At 43.8% G+C, this 20,516-nt stretch overlaps 1 protein-coding gene across 3 annotated transcripts in view; it reads right to left on the bottom strand.

Moving 5' to 3' along the window:
* SLC4A11 (solute carrier family 4 member 11) overlaps nt 1–20,516 on the bottom strand; it is a 192,804-nt gene that overhangs the window by 155,001 nt on the left and 17,287 nt on the right. The window contains exon 1 of one of the 3 annotated variants that reach the window (XM_067468548.1): nt 7,223–7,474. The exons of the other annotated variants lie outside the window; for them this stretch is intronic. The gene's annotated coding sequence lies outside the window, so the exon portion shown is untranslated. Of the gene's footprint in view, nt 1–7,222; nt 7,475–20,516 lie in introns of those variants that run through there. 3 annotated transcript variants of the gene reach the window in all.

Here is a 20,516-nt window from a genome sequence, read left to right as displayed (position 1 = left end):
TGAGAGGCACTGCAGACTACTTCAACCAGAGAAGTCAGCCATAGCAGAGCACCTGATGAACCAACCTGGACACAGCATAATATTTGAGAATACAGAAATGTTGGGCCACTCTCACAACCACCATGTCAGACTACAGAGAGAAGCCATTGAAATCCACAAACAGGTGAACAATTTCAACAGAAAGGAGGAAACCATGAAAATAAACAAAATCTGGCTACCAATATTAAAAAAAAACTCCAAAATTACAACAGCAAACAACAGAGAGTAAACAATCAGGAACATCTAATCACCTCTCAACAAAAGATTCCCCCAGGTACTGCCAAGCCATCAAATGCTAATTAAGCTGGTCAGTTGAAACATTCACATCTAGCTCCAGCAGACAAAAGTCTTTTGTCCCACCCTGGTCTTTCCACCCTTTTTCCTAGTTCCAACAGACCTCACTACCTCTGAGGATGCTTGCCATTGATGCAGGCGAAACGTCAGGAGAAAATGCCTCTAGAACATGGCCATATAGCCCGGAAAAACCTACAACAACCCAATAATAAAGGACTTTGTTAAACTTTTCAAGCTTCTAAAGGCTTTGTATAGGAAATCCTTAGGGCCTCTCAGCTGAGGCACCCCGGCTTCCCACTAGGCACAAAGAGCACATCCTGTTCAAAGGCCAATTGCTATAGGCCCACACAGACACATATGCTTCCTATACTTTTTTTCTGTAGCAGACAATGGTGAGGGTTTTTTATGCATGACCCGGTGTGCGTTTGTGTGTTATTGAGCTGATTAGGCAAAAGGAAAAGGAGTCAAGGAGCCAGGGGACTGCAGGGCTTTATTGGCTTTGATCAAGAGGATGGGAAAGCAATAGTCACCTCTCTTTGAAGGAAGAGCTTAATGGAAAACAGGGCCACTCGTGGGGATTGCACATTTGTGGCTGCCAGAGGTAAACAAGAAGGCAAAAACAGCAAGGTTGGTCAGCTCCATCAACGCTTCCTTGGCTATCTGATGCAAGGGACTGGCAATTAGTATGTCTTCCACCATGCTGGGAGCCAGTGCCATATTTTTCCCACCAACTCCAATGCTTTGATTGTTTCCAGCCACCGACGGCATGTGGATCAGTCCCTGGACCGCAACTTTGCGTCGCAAAACCTGAATCTAACATCACAGTGCAGTCATAGAATAACAGAGTTGGAAGGGTCCCTAAAGGCCATCTAGTCCAACCTCCTTCTGCAATCAAAGCACAATCAAAGTACTCTTGATAAACAGCCATCCAGCTTCTGATTAAAAGCCTCCAAAGATCTATTCTCTGAGTGAACTATATTTGCTCTTTGGATCCAAATAATGGGAATTTCCAGAAATAGAGAAAAGTGGAAGGAGAAAGAAACTGGGGACATTATTTTAAAAGCAGCTGGAAAAAGTTGGAAGGCAAAGGATGAATCGTGTTACGACTCCAACGCCTCTTCGCCAAGCTGAACACATCCAGCTCCTTCAATCTCTCGTCTCGTTGCTCTTCAGATGCAACATATAGTGTATTTGGGATGTAAACAACCTGACTAGAGTGAATGACAGCTGTCAGGCTTCATTTTAATAAATGTTGAGTTAAATGTTCTGGACAAAAGCTTTTTGGATTTTTTTCAGATTTTGAAATACCTGTATTGGCATACACACACAATAAGATATTATTATTATTATTATTATTATTATTATTATTATTATCTTGGCATTGCAGCACACCCAAATACCGGGGAGTCACTCTGGACCGTGCTCTGACCTACAAGAAGCACTGCCTGAGCATCAAGCAAAAAGTGGGCGCTAGAAACAATATCATACACAAGCTGACTGGCACAACCTAGGGATCACAACCAGACACAGTGAAGACATCTGCCCTTGCGCTATGCTACTCTGCTGCTGAGTACGCATGCCCAGTGTGGAACACATCTCACCACGCTACAACAGTGGATGTGGCTCTTAATGAAACATGCCGCATTATCACGGGGTGTCTGCGCCCTACACCACTGGAGAAATTACACTGTCTAGCCAGTATCGCACCACCTGACATCCGCCAGGAAGTAGCAGCCAACAGTGAAAGGACCAAGGCAGAGACATCTCCAGCTCATCCCTTGTTTGGGTATCAGCCAGCACGTCAACGCCTTAAATCAAGAAATAGTTTTCTAAGATCTACAGAAACACTCGCTGGAACACCCCAGCAAGCAAGAGTCCAAAAGTGGCAGGCTCAAACCCAGAACCTCAAGCAATGGCTGATACCAAATGAGAGACTCCCCCCTGGGCACACAGAAGACTGGGCGACTTGGAAGGCACTGAACAGACTGCACTCTGGCACCACGAGATGCAGAGCCAACCTTAAGAAATGGGGCAACAAAGTGGAATCCACGACATGCGAGTGCGGAGAAGAGCAAACCACAGACCACCTGCTGCAATGCCACCTGAGCCTTGCCACATGCACAATGGAGGACCTTCTTGTAGCAACACCAGAGGCACTCCAAGTGGCCAGCTACTGGTCAAAGGACATTTAATCAACTACCAAACTTGCAAATTCTGTGTTTTGTCTGTGTTTTTTTTTTGGTGTTTGTTTTTGTTAAAAATGTAATACAAATATCTGCTTGTTGATGACATGATAAATAAAAAATAAATAATTATCTTGGCAGATGGGATTCAACACAAAATGCATTGATGTTTCACAGACGCTTTTTATACATGGTTCCGATAATACTTTTAATAATTTTGTGTACAAAACAAAGTTTGTGAACCATCGGAAAGTGAAGGTCTCACTGTTTCCAGTCATCCAAATGGACAATTTTTGGAGTATTTTGGATTCTGAAATTCCAGATAAGGCATGTTCAGCCTGCATTCCTTAAGGGATTCGAACCCCATGTGGTGTAATGGGTTAAACCCTTGTGCCGACAGGACTGCTGACCGAAAGGTCAGCGGTTCAAATCTGGGGAGCGGGATAAGCTCCCATCTGTCAGCTCCAGCACCCTATGCGGGGCCATGAGAGAAGCCTCCCACAGGGTGGTGCAATGGGTTAAACCTTTGTGCCGGCAGAATTGCTCACCAAAAGGTCAGCGGTTCTAATCTGGGGAGCAGGATGAGCTCCCATCTGTCAGCTCCAGCTCCCCATGCAGGGCCATGAGAGAAGCCTCCTAACAGGATGGTAAAACATCCAGGTGTCCCCTGAGCAACGTCCTTGCAGACGGCCAATTCTCTCACACCAGAAGCGACTTGCAGTTTCTCAAGTCGCTTCTGACACAGAAAAAAAAACCCTGCATTTTAAAAATGCCGAATTAAAAATTCAACCTCTATCCTCCAAATGGTGATGCGAAGCCACTTGCATTCAATACATGAGATAATAAACTCATAATCTCTGGAATTCTTTAGGAAAAAATAAAATAATTCTTAAAATAAAAGGAAAAAGCCTGGGTCCAAACTTAATGCCATTTTATATTAACACAATGGACATCAAAAACTGAACGACTTTTCTCAATGAATTGTTTTTAGTATGATTAGCTACTTTGAGTCTCTTAAAAGAGAAAAAGAGTGGAATATAAATTATTACTATATGGAAATTTGGGCTCATCAATGTCTGGTGATGTTGCTGATGCTGAGGAGTTAAATTGTTGTTGTTGTTGTTGTTGTTGTTGTTGTTGTTAAACAATGGGAATTTGGAGATCACCAATGTCAATTTGGGGATCATCAATGTCTGGTGATGTTACTGCTGCTGAGTTAAATTATTATTATTATTATTATTATTATTATTATTATAATTCACACCTAGCTCCAGCAGACAAGAGTTCTTTGCCCCACCCTGGTCATTCCACAAATATATAAACCCATTTTCCTACTTCCTACAGACCTCACTACCTCTGAGGATGCTTGCCACAGATGCAGGCGAAACGTCAGGCAAAAATGCCTCCAGAACATGGCCATATAGCCCAGAAAAACCTACAACAACCCATTATTATGATTATGATGATTATTATGCAACAACAATTTGGGGATCATTATACAGTTGGAAGAGACCACATGGGCCATCTAGTTCAACCCCCTTCTGCCATGCAGGAAAAGCACAATCAAAGCACCCCTGACAGATGGCCTCTGCTTAAAAGCTTCCAAGGAAGGAGCCTCTACAGGACACTGCGGCAGAGAGTTCCACTGCTGAACAGCCCTTCTTACAGTCAGAAAGTTCTTCCTAATGTTCAGGTGGAATCTCCTTCCTTGTGATTTAAACCCATGGCTCCATTGAGTCCTATTCTTCAGGGCAAAAGAAAACAAGCTTGCTCCATCTTCCTTATGACTCCTTTCATATATTTACAAGCAACTCATGTTTGGTCTCAACCTCCTCTTCTGCAGGCTAAACAAACCAAGTTCTTTAAAATGCTCCTCATAGGGATTCATGGTCTCCAAACCTTTGACCATTGTAGTTGCCTTTCTCTAGGCACCTTCCAGCTTATCAATATCAATGTCAATATCAATATCAATTATCAATATCAACGAGGAGCTCCAGCTCCTCATGCGGGGACATGAGAGAAGCCTCCCACAAGGATGATAAAAACATCAAATCATCCGGACGTCCCCTGGGTAACGTCCTTGCAGACGGCCAATTCTCTCACACCAGAAGCGACTTGCAGTTTCTCAAGTCGCTCCTGACACGACAAAAAAAAATATCAATGTCTGGTGATGTTGCTGCCGCTGAGTTGAATCAACAAAACTTACTGGGTTTTGACTATTTGTGCATTTCCTTTCACCCAGGAAAAGATTCGAGGCTTTTCTCTTGGACTTGCCAAAGACTATTTGGAATCCTTTTCTAACTTTAGCACCATCCAAGAGAGAGGAAACCCATCAATCATGATGGAAATCCATGAATCCATCAAGTAAAATCAATGGGACCACACAAGAACGCTCCCTGAATAAACACAGAGGCATACACACCCCTTTGGACTTCAAGGAAGAATACAAATTTTGCTGGAACTGTAAGGAGAGATAGTCAACTCCAAAGCTTCAAGAAGCAGCTAGATTCTTAATGCAATTTATTTAATCTCATGCATTCACTTGGCGCACTGAGGAGGGAGTTTACACAGGTGTAAAGACGCAGCGACAAGTGGGATTAGGGTTGCCAATACGTTGCCAAAAACTTGGCACGCTTCATAGTCAGCAGTTCATTATTTCATCTTGGAAGAATGGATGGTATTTTATATGTCATTCTGCATAGTACTCTCAGTGAGCAAAAATTATCAGGTGGCATGAATGTATGAAAAATGAAGACCTACAATGTGTGTACAATACTCACTCAACAGTTTATTTCCCTTGCAAACACAAAGGGTGCTTCTACATGGTGGAATTAATGCAGTGTGATATCACTTTGCCTGTCATGGCTCAATGCTATGGAATTCTGGGAGATGAACGAGGGTTGAATGAAAAGTAATGCTTCCACCTTCGTAACTCCTCAACAGAAGGCAATACTGGTATGCGGTAGGTACTAGCTTGTTGAGTAGACTCTCCCCTACAGTTCCATTTTGGTGGGAAGCCTTAGCATTGAATGGTTGTGTTGTTAAAGTGTGAAGTATGGAACCCTGCGCAGACGGTCGGTCAATGCAACTTAAGCAACGTGCAGTCATTGAATTCTTGACAGCAGAAGGTGTCACCTCAACATCTTTAAACTTACTCACCCAATGACACACAGTACTCACATCAACACAATCACCATAAACAGCTTGCATTCTCTGATGAATCTCCTCTTCTGCTGTCAAGAATTCAATGACTGTACCGTCTGTGCAGGGTTCCATACTTTGCACTTTAACAACACAACCATTCAATGCTAAGGCTTCCTGCCAAAATGGAACTGTAGAGGAGAGTCTACTGAACAAGCCAGTACCTGCCGCATACCAGTACTGCCATCTGTTGAGGAGTTACGAAGGTGGAGGCATTACTTTTCATTCAACACTCATAGTTTTGCAAGATTTATAGCCTTCTTTGCCAGACTGATGGTGACTGACCATGCTACAGTTCTCAGGTTTCCATAGCATTGAGCCACGACAATGAATGTGGTGTCAAACTGCATTGATTCTACAATGCAGACGTACCCAAAGACACACAGAGTTTAATGACCCAAATAAAATTATCCCAACAGTTTAATGATCCAAACAAAATTATCCATTAATTCCTCTCCTTCCCTCTTATCCAAATATTGAAAACAAATGCATACAATGTATTGTCGAAGGCTTTCATGGCCAGAATCACTGGGTTGTTGTAGGTTTTTTTGGGCTATATGGCCATGTTCTAGAGGCATTCTCTCCTGACGTTTTGCCTGCATCTATGGCAAGCACCCTCAGAGGTAGTGAGGTCACTACCTCTGAGGATGCTTACCATAGATGCAGGCGAAACGTCAGGAGAGAATGCCTCTAGAACATGGCCATATAGCCCGAAAAAACCTACATCAACCCAGTAAATGCATATAGTTAAATAAAAATAAGGATTTGCTATTTAAGCAGAAAGGCTAATCAATTTAAAACAAAAACAAAGATGCATCGCTTTCCTTTTTCTAGACTACATATTCCATAAATAGGCAGTTTGTTGCATTCTCCTGTTGAAAGCAAATCACGGAATTATATATTTGGTAGAGACCCCAAGGGCCACCCAGCCCTGATAGGCAGGAAAACACAACCAAAGCACCCCCAGCAGATGGCCATCCAGTCTCTGTGTGAAAACTTCCAAAGAAGAAGTCGCCACCAGATTGCAAGGCAGCAGATTCAAACAACTCCTACCATCAGGAAGTTCTTCCTAATGTTTAAGTGGAATCTATTTTCTTGCAATTTGAATTCACTGCTCCATGTTTTGGTTTTTAGAGCAGCCCCCTCCTCAATATGACCTCCTTTCCAATATTTAAACATGGCTATTGTGTCCCCTCTCAGCCTTCTATTTTCCAAAATTCATCACACAAAAACACTCTTCCAACAGATCTCACTACCTCTGAGGATGCTTGCCATAGATGCAGGCGAAACGTCAGGAGAAAATGCCTCTAGAACATAGCCATATAGCCTGGGAAAACCTACAACAACCCACTCTTCATATATTCCGAATGTTCCAGATTGCAAGTTGGTGCCGTTCTCTGCCCGAAAGCGATCAACCAGGTGCCAACCTTGCTCCCAAATTCAAGGCAGGACTTACGCTTGTTGACACCCAGAAAGAGAGAAATGCACATGGATATTACACTCACCTAAGGTGCAACCTGGAAAGGAGATGCTGCGAAACCTTTGCCGGAGCCAGTGTCAGGAGCAAGCCTTCTCCCTCCTGTGGGCATGGACCATGTGTGGCCGAAGCTCGTGGTCCTGGCCGGGGCTTGCATATTAATATCCATCAAGCCAGGGCACCTCTCTGCCCTCCCTCGTTTCCAATTGGCGAGGAGCAAAGGGGTGGAGAGAGACAGGACCCGGCACAAAAGCAGCCGTCTTCCTTTCCAGTTTTGGAGAGAGCAAGGCAAGGAGAAAGCCGTGCCCAAAAGATCCAGCTCTCCAGCTGAAAGATGCTCAGGATTTCCCCTCCAAATCCATATTATTAACTCAGCCCAAAGACCTGGGGATTTCTCTCTCTTCCTTCCCTATGAACCTTCATTCACCATCTCTCCGCATTTATGTATTTCTTTTCCTGCCTCTGCTGCTGTTTAGGAAGGGGAGGAAAGCAATGGAACAATTAAAACGGATTTTTCTTTCCTCCCTCTTTCCGGATACCTTTCATCAAGGCAGCCGACAAAATTGCAAAGAGGGATCACACCTATTCAAGAGAAGAGATGGATCGCATTTATTCCGGAGAGGATGGAAGGACAAGGTGGACAAAGCTTTCCAACCCTTGAAGCACTCATAGCTCTTATAGAAAATCTTATATGCACCATTTTTATGGCTACAGAAGAGCAGGGATATGGCACGCCAAGGCATCTTTGCTCACCAAATGGCAACGAGTCATGGGTAACGTACAGAGTGCACACAGGTAGAAGCATCCCTCAGAAAAAGTAGGAAAGCTCTTGCAGTCATTAAGCAATATGAGATGCTTGCCAAGGCAAATGTGAGGGAGCTTTACTAATGACAAAACTACTCTTGATATGTCCTTTTAATAGTGATAATGTAATTTTTCCCATTGTTTTGGGTCCCAATCTGAGGAAAAGGTGGCAGATAAAATTGGCAAGCTGGAATGTGTCCAGAGGAGGGCGACTAAAATGATCAAGGGTCTGGAGAACAAGCCCTATGAGGAGCGGTTTAAGGAGCTGGACATGTTTAGCCTGAAGAAGAGAAGACTGAGATGAGATATGATAGCCATGTATAAATATTTGAGAGGAAGCCACAGGGAGGAGGGAGCAAGCTTCAAACTACAAGAGAGGAGATTCCATCTGAACATGAGGAAGAACTTCCTGACTGTGAGAGCCGTTCAGCAGTGGAACTCTCTGCCCCGGAGTGTGGTGGAGGCTCCTTCTTTGGAAGCTTTTAAACAGAGGCTGGATGGCCATTTGTCAGAGGTGATTTGAATGCAATATTCCTGCTTCTTGGCAGGGGGTTGGACTGGATGGCCCATGAGGTCTCTTCCAACTCTTTGATTCTTTGGCGAAAAATTAAAAAAAAATAGAAGGGGTGCTGAAGTTTTGCAAACACGAACACATACATATGGAAAATGACATAGATAAAGGTAAAGGTTTTCCTCTGAAATTAAGTCCAGCCATGTCCAACTCTGGGGGTGGTGCTCATCTCCATTTCTAAGCCGAAGAGCCGGCGTTGTCCTCAGATACCTCCAAGGTCATGCGGCCGGCATGACTGCATGGAGCGCTGTTACCTTCCCGCTGGAGCGGTACCTATTGATCTACTCACATTTGCATGTTTTCGAAATGCTAGGTTGGCAGAAGCTGGGGCTAACAGCGGAAGCTCACACCACTCCCCAGATTTGAACTTGTGACGTTTCGGTCAGCAAGTTCAGCAGCTCAGTGCTTTAACCCACTGTGCCACCGATAGATAGACAGACAGACAGATTTATACCTTGCCCTTTCACTCTGCAAACAAGACTCCAAGTGGCTTACAAAACAATCAATCCAACACATGCTCTTCCTTCCTAAATTCAGACTTGAAACTAATTAATAAAGGTAGAAGTGCATTTAACACATACTCAATGGAATCTCTATTGGATAAACAAGTTCCAGGGACTAACAGCTGGATCATCAGAGGAAAAAGAAGGAGGAAGGAATGAAGATGTTTGTTTATTTCAGTGTTTCTCAACCTTCCTAATGCCGCGACCCCTTAATACAGTTCCTCAAGTTGTGGTGACCCACAACCATAAAATTATTTTCATTGCTACTTCACAACTGTGACTTTGCTACTGTTATGATTTGTGATGTAAATATCTGATATGCAGGATGTATTTTCATTCACTGGACTAAATTTGGCACAAATACCTGATATGCCCACATTTGTATACTGGTGGGGTTGGGAAGGGATTGATTTTGTCACTCGGGAGTTGTAGTTGCTGGGATTTATAGTTCACCTACAATCAAAGAGCATTCTGAACTCTACCAATGATGGAATTGAACCAAACTTGGCACACAGAACTCCCATGACCAACTGAAAACACTGGAAGGGTTTGGTGGGCATTGACCTTGAGTTTTTGGAGTTGTAGTTCACCTACAACCAGAGAGCACTGTGGACTCAAAAAATGATTGATCTGGACCAAACCTGGCATGAATACTCAATATGCCCAAATGTGACCACTGGTGGAGTTTGGGGAAAATAGACCTTGACATTTGGGAGTTGTAGTTGCTGGGATTTATGGTTCACCTACAATCAAAGAGCATTCTGAACTCCACCAACGATGGAATTGAACCAAACTTGGCACACAGACCACCCATGACCAACAGAAAATACTGGAAGGATTTGGTAGGCATTGACTTTGAGTTTTGGAGTTGTAGTTCACCTACCTCCAGAGAGAACTGTGGACTCAAACAATTATAGATCTGAACCAAACTTAGCACGGATACTCAAAATGCCCAAATGTGAACACTAGTGGAAATAGACTTTAACATTTCAGAATTGTAGTTGCCTGGATTTATAGTTCACCTACAATCAAAGAGTATTCAGAACCCCACCAACGATAGAATTGGGACAAACTTCCCATACAAAACCCTCATGATCAACAGAAAATACTGTGTTTCCTGATGGTCTTTGGCGACCCCCCTCACGACCCTCCAGGGGTCCCGACCCCCAGGTTGAGAAACATTGGTTTACTGTATTTGTTTGTTTATTTATCTACATCTTCCAACAGATCAAGTTGGAAAACAACCACATACTAGACAGTAAGAGAAATTAAAATTAGAAGAGCAAAGAGACCCAATAGATAGGACACATCCAGACTAATTGAGAAACCCCATGTTTTTAATTCGTGGGCAAGTCACACTCTCTCATCCTCTGAGGCAGGCAAAGGCAAACCCTCATTGAGGAATCCTTTCCAGAAAATCCCTGCAAAGTGGTCACCACAAGTGGGAAACAACTAGAAGCAATGCAACAATAAATAATCACATCAGAACTGTAACGGTTAAAAGAAATTGCTTTATCAGCCTTGGGTTAAACCCTTGTGTCAGCAGGACTGCTGAACGAAAGATCGGCAGTTTCAATCTTGGGAGCAGGGTGAGCTCCTGTATGTCAGCTCCAGTTGCTCATATGGGGACATGAGAGAAACCTCCAACAGGATGGTAAAACATCTGGGCGTCCCCTGGGCAACATCCTTGAAGACGGCCCATTATCTCACACCAGAAGCGACTTGCAGTTTCTCAAGTCACTCCTGACACAAAATAAAAAAATCCCTGTATGTACGGTATATGTCTTCAAGTAACCTGTTGATTTATGGCAATACCAAGAAGTAATTTTCAGTGTCTTCTACTGAAAAAGAACTTACAGCAAGTGGTATTTATTGGTGGTTTCCCATCCAAGTACTAGCCAGGGATGACCTTGCTTAGCTTCCAAGATTAGGAAGGATCTGATGCATTTAAAAGAGCATTTGTGCCTCCTTTTGATATTATACAATATTGAAATAAAACCAACCTAGGAATCCAAGTGAAATTGTCATAAAGAGGAAGTAATGTACTCAATGGTCATGGTTTGAGCATTGGACTCCAATGTTGTGATCCTGGATTCGAATCCCCGCTCAGCCAAGTCACACCCTCTCAACCTGAAGGCAAACCTCCTTTGAGCTATGATTCTGTCACAAGTCTGAAATGCCTTGAAGTCATCCAATAGCACAAACAACAAAGTGCTTGCAAACCCGAAATACCCAATTCAGTATGTCATCAATGACAAATACCTAACCAGAGAGGAATTCTAGTCTGCTTCCCTTTCCAAAACATATCATTCCTCTCAAAACATTCAGAAGATTGCCTGTTTACTTAAACCCTATGCTAATTTCAAATGCAGATGACAGCTATTTAATATCATGCCACCAGGAATGACAAAACGTTCATATTTTAACAGCTACGAAGCTCCTAGTGTTATTTTTCCTTGCATGTTCTTGTATGTTTTCATCCCCAAGGCATGCTCTTAAAGAGTAGATAGATCCATAAATCATATTTAATCCCGGCTGACAGATTTATCGATTCTCCTTTGCTTTTGTTTGATTGAGTTTGTTCTTTCCTCTTCCTCAAATGAGATGGGTAGCTTCGGAAGGACACAAACAGACACAGATTGAAATTAGTACAAATCCTGAAGTTCAGTTCCGGGTTTTGCATTAGAGGAGCTGTCCAAGGTACTGAACTCATTTGGAGGGAAGGGTTACAGTTCAGCACCATGGATAATGACAGAAGGTGCATCTGCATTGTGGAATAAATGCAGGTTGTCCCCACTTGTGGATATGGAGGGCCAACGATACACCCTGTGAGAGCAAAAAATATGTGGATATGGAGAGCCGACGATACACCTGGTGAGAGCAAAAAATATGTGGATATGGAGGGCTAACAATACACCCTGTGAGAGCAAAAATATGTGGATATGGAGGGCCGATGATACACCTGTGAGCGTACAAAATATGTCGATATGGAGGGCTGACGATACACTTGGTGAGAGCAAAAAAAAATGTGGATATGGAGGGCTGACGATACACCTGGTAAGAGCAAAAAATATGTGGATATGGAGAGCCGACGATACACCTGTTATGAGTAAAAAATATGTGGATATGGAGGGCTGATGATACACCTGGCGAGAGTAAACAATATGTGGATATGGAGGGCTGACTATACACCTGGTGAGAGTAAAAAATATGTGGATATGGAGGGCCGACGATACAACTGGTGAGAGTAAAAATATGTGGATATAGAGGGCCGACGATACACCTGGGTGAGAGTAAAAAATATGTGGATATGGAGGGCTGACGATACACCTGGGTGAGAGTAAAAAATATGTGGATATGGAGGGCTGACGATACAACTGGTGAGAGTAAAAATATGTGGATATGGAGGGCCGATGATACACCTGTTATGAGCAAAAATTATGTGGATATGAAGGGCCGATGATACACCTGGTGAGAGTAAAAAATATGTGGATATGGAGGGGCGATGATACACCTGATGAGAGCAAAAAAAATGTGGATATGGAGGGCTGACGATACACCTGGTGAGAGTAAAAAATATGTGGATATGGAGGGCTGACTATACACCTGGTGAGAGTAAAAAATATGTGGATATGGAGGGCTGACTATACACCTGGTGAGAGTAAAAAAATGTGGATATGGAGGGCCGACGATACACCTGTTATGAGCAACAATTATGTGGATATGAAGGGCCGATGATACACCTGGTGAGAGCAAAAAATATTTGGATATGGAGGGCAAATGATACACCTGGTGAGAGCAAAATATATGTGGATATGGAGGGCTGACTATACACCTGGTGAGAGTAAACAATATGTGGATATGGAGGGCAAATGGTACACCTGGTGAGAGCAAAAAATATGTGGATATGGAGGGCAAATGATACACCTGGTGAGAGCAAAAAATATGTGGATATGGAGGGCCGATGATACACCTGGTGAGAGCAAAAAAGCGACCTTTTGCAGCCAACTGTTCATGAAGAAGGATCTGCATAGATGCCCCACAAACTGTTCCTCTTCTCATACTTTACTCCAGGTTTTAGCCCCAGCATTAGAGGAGCTGGCCAGCAAACTCAAGCCGGTTCCCAAAATAGACACTACTTTGGAGAGCAATTTCATAAACTGAATAAAACCCAGGGATGATTTGCCATAGCCTTGGCACTGAATCCAACGATGGATCGCCTACCAAGATGTATATCGTTGCATCTTTTGTTACTCTGTGTAGTTGAGCTAAAGCAATAAGAGGCAAGGGAGCTATGAAGGTTAGCAGTGGGAATACAAGAAAGGATGAGGCTCAGCTTACTGAAGAGCCGAGCTGCAAATGAGATCTCTCTCTGCCGCCCACGTTCTGCAATGAGAACGCTTTTGTCTTGCATCCAGGGAAAAGGCGGCTACGCAAAAGCAGAGGGACCTTGACTAGGAAAGGACGTCTTCTGATTGTGCACAATGAGATACTTGGAATCATAGAATGGCCCATCCAGTCCAAGCCTATTCTTCAGAGAGACACAATCAAAGCCCTCCTGGCAGATGACCATCCAGCCTCTGCTTAAAAACCTCCAGAGAAGGAGACAACATTGGACTCAATGTTGAGCAGAACTTCCTGCCAGAAAGTGCTCTAGCTGGAGGTCAGCTTTGACCAGCAGTGCTGCAGAATTTAAAGAGAAACAAATTGAGAGCGAAAGAGAGAAACGTGCCAAGAGGAAGGTGCATCAAGCCAACCCTGACTGAGACTGCCTTCCACCTGGAAACTGATGCCCTCACTGTGGGAGAACATGTGGGTCAATAATAGGGCTCCACAGTCACCTACGGACCCACCACCAGGACACGATACTTGGAGGACAATCTTACTTGGACAATGAGGGATCGCATAAGTAAGTAAAATAAGTACAAGCCTATAGGACACACTCTGGCCAAAGCAAGACACTCAAGTTTCAAAACAGCCAAATGAAAAGAGTTGAAATGTTTACATAGAGATGTGAAATGGGATGAAGACGAGGGCAATAACCATTTGTCATTAATTAGGCTGTGTTTATAAAGGCCTCTTAAGCTTCTAACGCTGTTAGTGATGTTGGATCTATTTGGAGGCCTTTAGCCAAGATAGGCATCTGTGATTTTTCTCCAGCCTCGTGCATTTTTCAAATAATTTATGATGCAAGTGAAGCCAAGATATAAATTATTCCTCCTCCCTTCATACCTGGCTTCTGGAGGATCTAGATCAGGCATGGGCAAACTTGGGCCCTCCGGGTGTTTTGGACTTCAACTCCCACAATTCCTAACAGCCTACTGGCTGTTAGGAATTGTGGGAGTTGAAGTCCAGAACACCCAGAGAGCCCAAGGTTGCCCATGCCTGCTCTAAAGGAATACAGAAAAGGCCCCGATGCAAACAGCAATCTACAAATATACTACAACTCCCATGATTCCACTCATGACAGTTGAAGTGGTGTCAAACTGCATTAATTGTACAGTGTGGATGCATCCCTGGGTTCCAAGAGGACTATAAGCCAAACTGTCCAACACTTTGCTGTCACTGTTTTGGAAGGATCAATCCTTTGACCCATCTATAAATGCTAAGAGCCAGCAAAGCAAAAGCCAGACCTGCCAAGAATTGATCAATAATAACCAAGAAGCGACAGTATGGCACCACTTTCTTCCAGGAAAATCCGAGATGAGGATTTCGCTCTTTTGGGCTGCAAATGGGATTCCAAGAAAACGTCGGACCATCCCCTATCTCTGCAGGAGATCTATTCTTGAACGTATCGCCGATAATAACAGCTAACTATTCAAATGAATGATGCCCACGAGACAGTGGAACTCCCTGTCCCAGAGTGTGGTGGAGGTTCCTTCTTTGGAAGCTTTTAAACAGAGGCTGGATGGCCATCTGTCAGGGGTGATTTGAATGCAATATTCCTGCTTCTTGGCAGAATGGGGTTGGACTGGATGGCCCAGGAGGTCTCTTCCAACTCTTTGATTCTATTATTCTATGATTACCATACAGTCCACCTGAAGGACCTAGAAAATTCCCAGGTAATTAAGTACACATATCTTTCATGTAGGAATCTCGTAGGACAATGTTTCTCAACCTTCCTAATGCTACGACCCCTTAATACAGTTCCTCATGTTGTGTTGACCCCCAACCATAACATTATTTTCATTGCTACTTCATAACTGTCATTTTGCTACTGTTATGAATCATAATGTAAATATCTGATATGCAGGATAGATTTTCATTCACTGGACCAAATTTGGCACAAATAACTGATATGTCCACTGGTAAGGTTGGGGGGGGGGGGATTGATTATTGTCATTTGGGAGTTGTAGTTGCTGGGATGCATAGTTCAGCTACTATCAAAGAGCATTCTGACCTCCACCAATGATGGAATTGAACCAAATTTGGCACACAGAACTCCAATGGCCAACAGAAAATACTGGAAAGGTTTAGGCATTGACCTTGAGTTTGGGAGTTGTAGTTCACCTATATCCAGACTTGGCTTGGATACTCAATATGCCCACATATGAACACTGTTGGGGTTTAGGGAAAATAGACCTTGGCATTTGGGAGTTGTAATTGCTGGGATTTATAGTTCACCTACAATCAAAGAGCATTCTGAATGCCACCAACGATAGAATTCGGCCAAACTTCTCACACAGAACCCCCATGAGCAACAAAAAATACTGTATTGTCGAAGGCTTTCATGGCCAGAATCACTGGGTTGTTGTAGGTTTTTTCGGGTTATATTGTTGTGAGGTCCTCACTACCTCTGAGGATGCTTGCCATAGATGCAGGCGAAACGTCAGGAGACCATGCCTCTAGAACATGGCCATATAGCCCCCAAAAACTACAACAACCCAAAAAATACTGTATTTTCTGATGGTCTTTGGCGACCCCTCTGACACTCCCTCGCAAGCCCTCCCAAGGGTCCCGACCCCCAGGTTGAGAAGCACTGCTATACCCTGTTTCTAGGGGATCCATTCCTGAACTTACCACGGATAATAATAGCAAACACTACTGAAATGTATGTTGCTGACCAGAAGTTTCTATATAATCACCTAAAGGACCTAGAAAATTCCTAGAGAAGTACATATATTCTTCCTTTAGGAATTTCCTTGGACATTCAAGGCAACTTTATGGATCACAATAGAAGTGCATGGATGGCTCTCAAAAATTCCCAGAAGGAAAATATTTTGTTGGAAATGAGTAGATGAAATCTTGGATATGGGTCGCAATGGATACGACACAAGATCCATCCACTTGAACACCAACAAGGCTGGGAATTCAGCCTATGCAAGCACATTACAATTGAATTAAATTGCATTTCAAGGGGCCAATCATGACCAAAAGCCAGCATGTTGGAGTGGTTTTGAGCCATAAAAACCCATTAGATAACCTTGGGCAGGTCACTCTCTCTCAGCCTCAGAGGAAGGCAAAGGCAAAATGCCATTTGAACACATCTTGCGAAGAAAGGCTGAAAAAGTGGGATTAATTGGGACTGTCCCTATTGTTGACATGCTGATTGTTGCAGTTCCTCCAGGAGCTGTTCAGCAGTGGAACTCTCTGCCCCGGAGTGTGGTGGAGGCTCCTTCTTTGGAAGCTTTTAAACAGAGGCTGGATGGCCATCTGTCAGGGGTGATTTAAATGCAATATTCCTGCTTCTTGGCAGAGGGTTGGACTGGATGGCCCAGGAGGTCTCTTCCAACTCTTTGATTCTATGATTCAGGCATTTTCTGCTTTGATAATGAACTACATCAGTTTCATTTCTAAAGCCAGTAAATGAATTGAATAAGACCTTTAAAAAGGAAAGTACTGTATCTTCCTTGTTTGGGAGACTATATTTCGGAGGAAGAAACTGCCAAAACCATCCCTGAGTAAAACCTATGCAATTCATGGTGTTGACGTATGTCAACAGATGCCATGTATGGATATATACAAATGCACAATTTCCTAAAATCACGTGTCACTCGAGGCGTATAGTAAAATACCTCTACTACCTCACTCCAAATGACTCCTTTGCTCTTGCAAAAGGAATGGGCCAAGCAGCATTTGGGAACAGGTTAGTCTCCTCTCACAGACAGGGAAGACGGCGTTTTTGGAAACAATCCCATGCAAAATGCACCTAATTAGCGGGTGGATGGGATCATTTGGAAGGACGGAGTTATTTAAGGTCGTGGTAAGTGAAGACGGCTGTTGTTCCTTCACCTTTTGCACTTGAACCTTCCACAGGATTAATGACCATCTGTTGCACCAGGAAGCAAAATATTGCAGCTGTTTGCTCCACTCGCTCAAACTCATGGTTTGAGCGAGTGGAGCAAACCAGTGGTTCTCAACCTTCCTAATGCCGTGACCCCTTAATACAGTTCCTCATGTTGTGGTGACCCCCAACCATAACCCTAACATTGTGAATCGCCATGTAAATAATGAACTGCAGGATGTATTTTAATTAACTGGAGCAAATTTGGCACAAATACCCAATACGCCCAAATTTGAATACTGGTGAGGTTGGCGGAGGGATTGATTTCGGAGTTGTAGTTGCTGGGATTTATAGTTAACCTGTAAACAAAGAGCATTCTGAACCCCACCAACAATGGAAATGAACCAAAGTTAGCACAGAGAACTCCCATGATCAACAGAAAATACTGGAAGTGTTTGGTGGGCATTGACCTTGAGTTTGGGAGTTGTAGTTCACCTAGATCCAGAGAACACTGTGGGCTCAAACAATGATGGATCTGGACCAAACTCGGCACGGATACTCAATATGCCCAAATGTGAACACTGATGGGGTTTGGGGAAAACAGACTTTGACATTTGGGAGTTGTAGATACTGGGATTTATAGTTCACCTACAATCAAGGAGCATTCTGAATCCCACCTATGATAGAATTGGGCCAAACTTCCCACTTGGAGCCCCATGACCAATAGAAAATACCGTGTTTTCTGATAGTCTTTGGCGACCCCTCTGACACCCCTTCATGACCCCCTCAGGGGTCCCGACCCCCAGGTTGAGAAACACTGGGTTAAACCCTTGTACCAGCAGGACTGAAGACCACAGGTTGGAGATTCTAATCTGGGGAGAGCACGGATGAGCTCCCTCTGTCAGCTCCAGCTCCACATGCTGGGACATGAGAGAAGCCTCCCACAAGGATGGTAAAACATCAAAACATCCGGGTGTCCCCTGGGCAATGTCCTTGTGGACGGTCAATTCCCTCACACCAGAAGCGACTTGCAATTTCTCAAGTAGTTCCTGACACACACACAAGGGTTGACCACATGATTTAATATCTCTAGGCCTTATTATGCAATTCTGGTGTGGGGAGCAGAAAAAGGAAAAATAAGAATAATATTTCAGGTGGCAATATTACAAATCCTTTTATATTCTTGCCCCAGATAGAAGAGCACCTGATGAACCAACCTGGACACAGCATATTATTTGAGAACACAGAAGTGCTGGACCACTCTCACAACCACCATGTCAGGCTACACAGAGAAGCCATTGAAACCCACAAGCATGTGGACAATTTCAACAGAAAGGAAGAAACCATGAAAATGAACAAAATCAGGATAATGGTATTTAAAAAACTCTAAAATCAGGACAATAAACAAAGAGGAACACTCAAACAACAAGGGAACTCCAGACAGGAAACAATCAGGGCCAGCTAACACTTCCCAACAAAGGATTCCCCCCAGGCAGGAAGCAGTCAGGCTGTGAAGCTGCAAGGCCATTCAATGCTAATCAAGGTGGCCAATTGTGGTGACCAATTGTGGTGGCCAATTGTGGTGGAGGCTCCTTCTTTGGAAGCTTTTAAACAGAGTCTGGATGGCCATCTGTCAGGGGTGATTTGAATGCAATATTCCTGCTTCTTGGCAGGGGGTTGGACTGGATGGCCCATGAGGTCTCTTCCAATTGATTCTATGATTCTATGAATTGCAACATTCACACATGCCTCCAGCAGACAAGAGTTCTTTCTCCCACCCTGGACATCTTTCCACAGATATATAAACGCCACTTGCTTAGTTTCCAACAGACCTCACAATCTCTGAGGATGCCTGCCATAGGTGTGGGCAAAACGTCAGGAGAGAATGCTTCTGGAACATGGTTATACATCCCAGAAAACTCACAGCCATGAAAGTCTTCGACAACACAGCCATTTTTCCTCTTTTTCTCTTGTCTTCCATCTTACTGAGTATTATTGGAATACCTCTCCACCAAAGTCAACATCGACACCAAAATACAACACCGCCTGAGCTCTGAGAGCGCAGCATTTTTCCGAATGAAGCAGGGAATGTTTGAGAACCGGGACATCCGTAGGGATAACAAGGTGCTTGTTTATAGAGCTATTGTCCTCCCAACCCTGCTATATGCCTGCAAAGCGTGGACTGTCTACAGACGTCACATGCAACTCCTGGAACGATTCCATCAGCGCTGCCTCCGGAAAATCCTGCAAATCTCTTGGGAAGACAGACGGACAAATGTCAGCGTGCTGGAAGAAGCAAAGACCACCAGCACTGAAGCGATGGTCTTCCGCCATCAACTCTGCTGGACCGGCCACGTTGTCCGGATGCCCGACCACCGTCTCCCAAAGCAGTTGCTCTACTCCGAACTCAAGAATGGAAAACAGAATGTTGGTGGGCAGGGAAAGGGATTTAAAGATGGGCTCAAAGCCAAACTTAAAATCTCTGGCATAGACACTGAGAACTGGGAAGCCCTGGCCCTTGAGCGCTCCAGCTGGAGGTCAGCTGTGACCAGCAGTGCTGCAGAATTTGAAGAGGCACGAATGGAGGGCGAAAAGGAGAAGTGTGCCAAGAGGAAGGTGTGTCAAGCCAACCCCGACCGGGATCGCCTTCCACCTGGGAACCGATGCCCTCACTGCGGAAGAAGATGCAGAGCAAGAATAGGGCTCCACAGCCACATACGGACCCACAAGAACACTGGAAGACAATCCCCCTCGGAAAACGAGGGATCGCCTAAGTAAGTAAGTAAGTAAATATTGGAATACTCCTTCTGAAATATGGCCTGCAGCATTTGTTATTTACTGTTGGTCTCCCATCCAAGTACTAACCAAGGCTGACCTTGCTTAGCTTCCAAGATCAAACAGGGCTGGGTGCCTTTGAGGTATTTAGGCTTGTTAAGTAATGGAGATATAGCTTGTAAAGAGAGCAAAATCAATTAAAATAAGTAAATTTCACAGCAAAATAACACATAATTTGATGCCGTAGGTTGAGCCTGGAATGCATTTGGATCCGTGCGCAGCCAGATCTTCGAATCTTCATATTAGTGCCATGTTGAGGACGGTGTGGTGGGGAGAGGAAATAGATCTGTTTTGTGTTTTTGTTGTTGCGAATAAATCATTTTTATTATTTTTCACACCTGTTTTGCAGGGCATTGCAAAATCCATTGTAAAAGAGGAACTGGCA

Source organism: Anolis sagrei, chromosome 5 (genome assembly GCF_037176765.1).
Source record: "Anolis sagrei isolate rAnoSag1 chromosome 5, rAnoSag1.mat, whole genome shotgun sequence".
Classification (NCBI taxonomy): Eukaryota; Metazoa; Chordata; class Lepidosauria; order Squamata; family Dactyloidae; genus Anolis; species Anolis sagrei.
The sequence above is the reverse complement of the archived record's forward strand: the minus strand, read 5'-3'. Positions and strand labels throughout refer to the sequence as shown.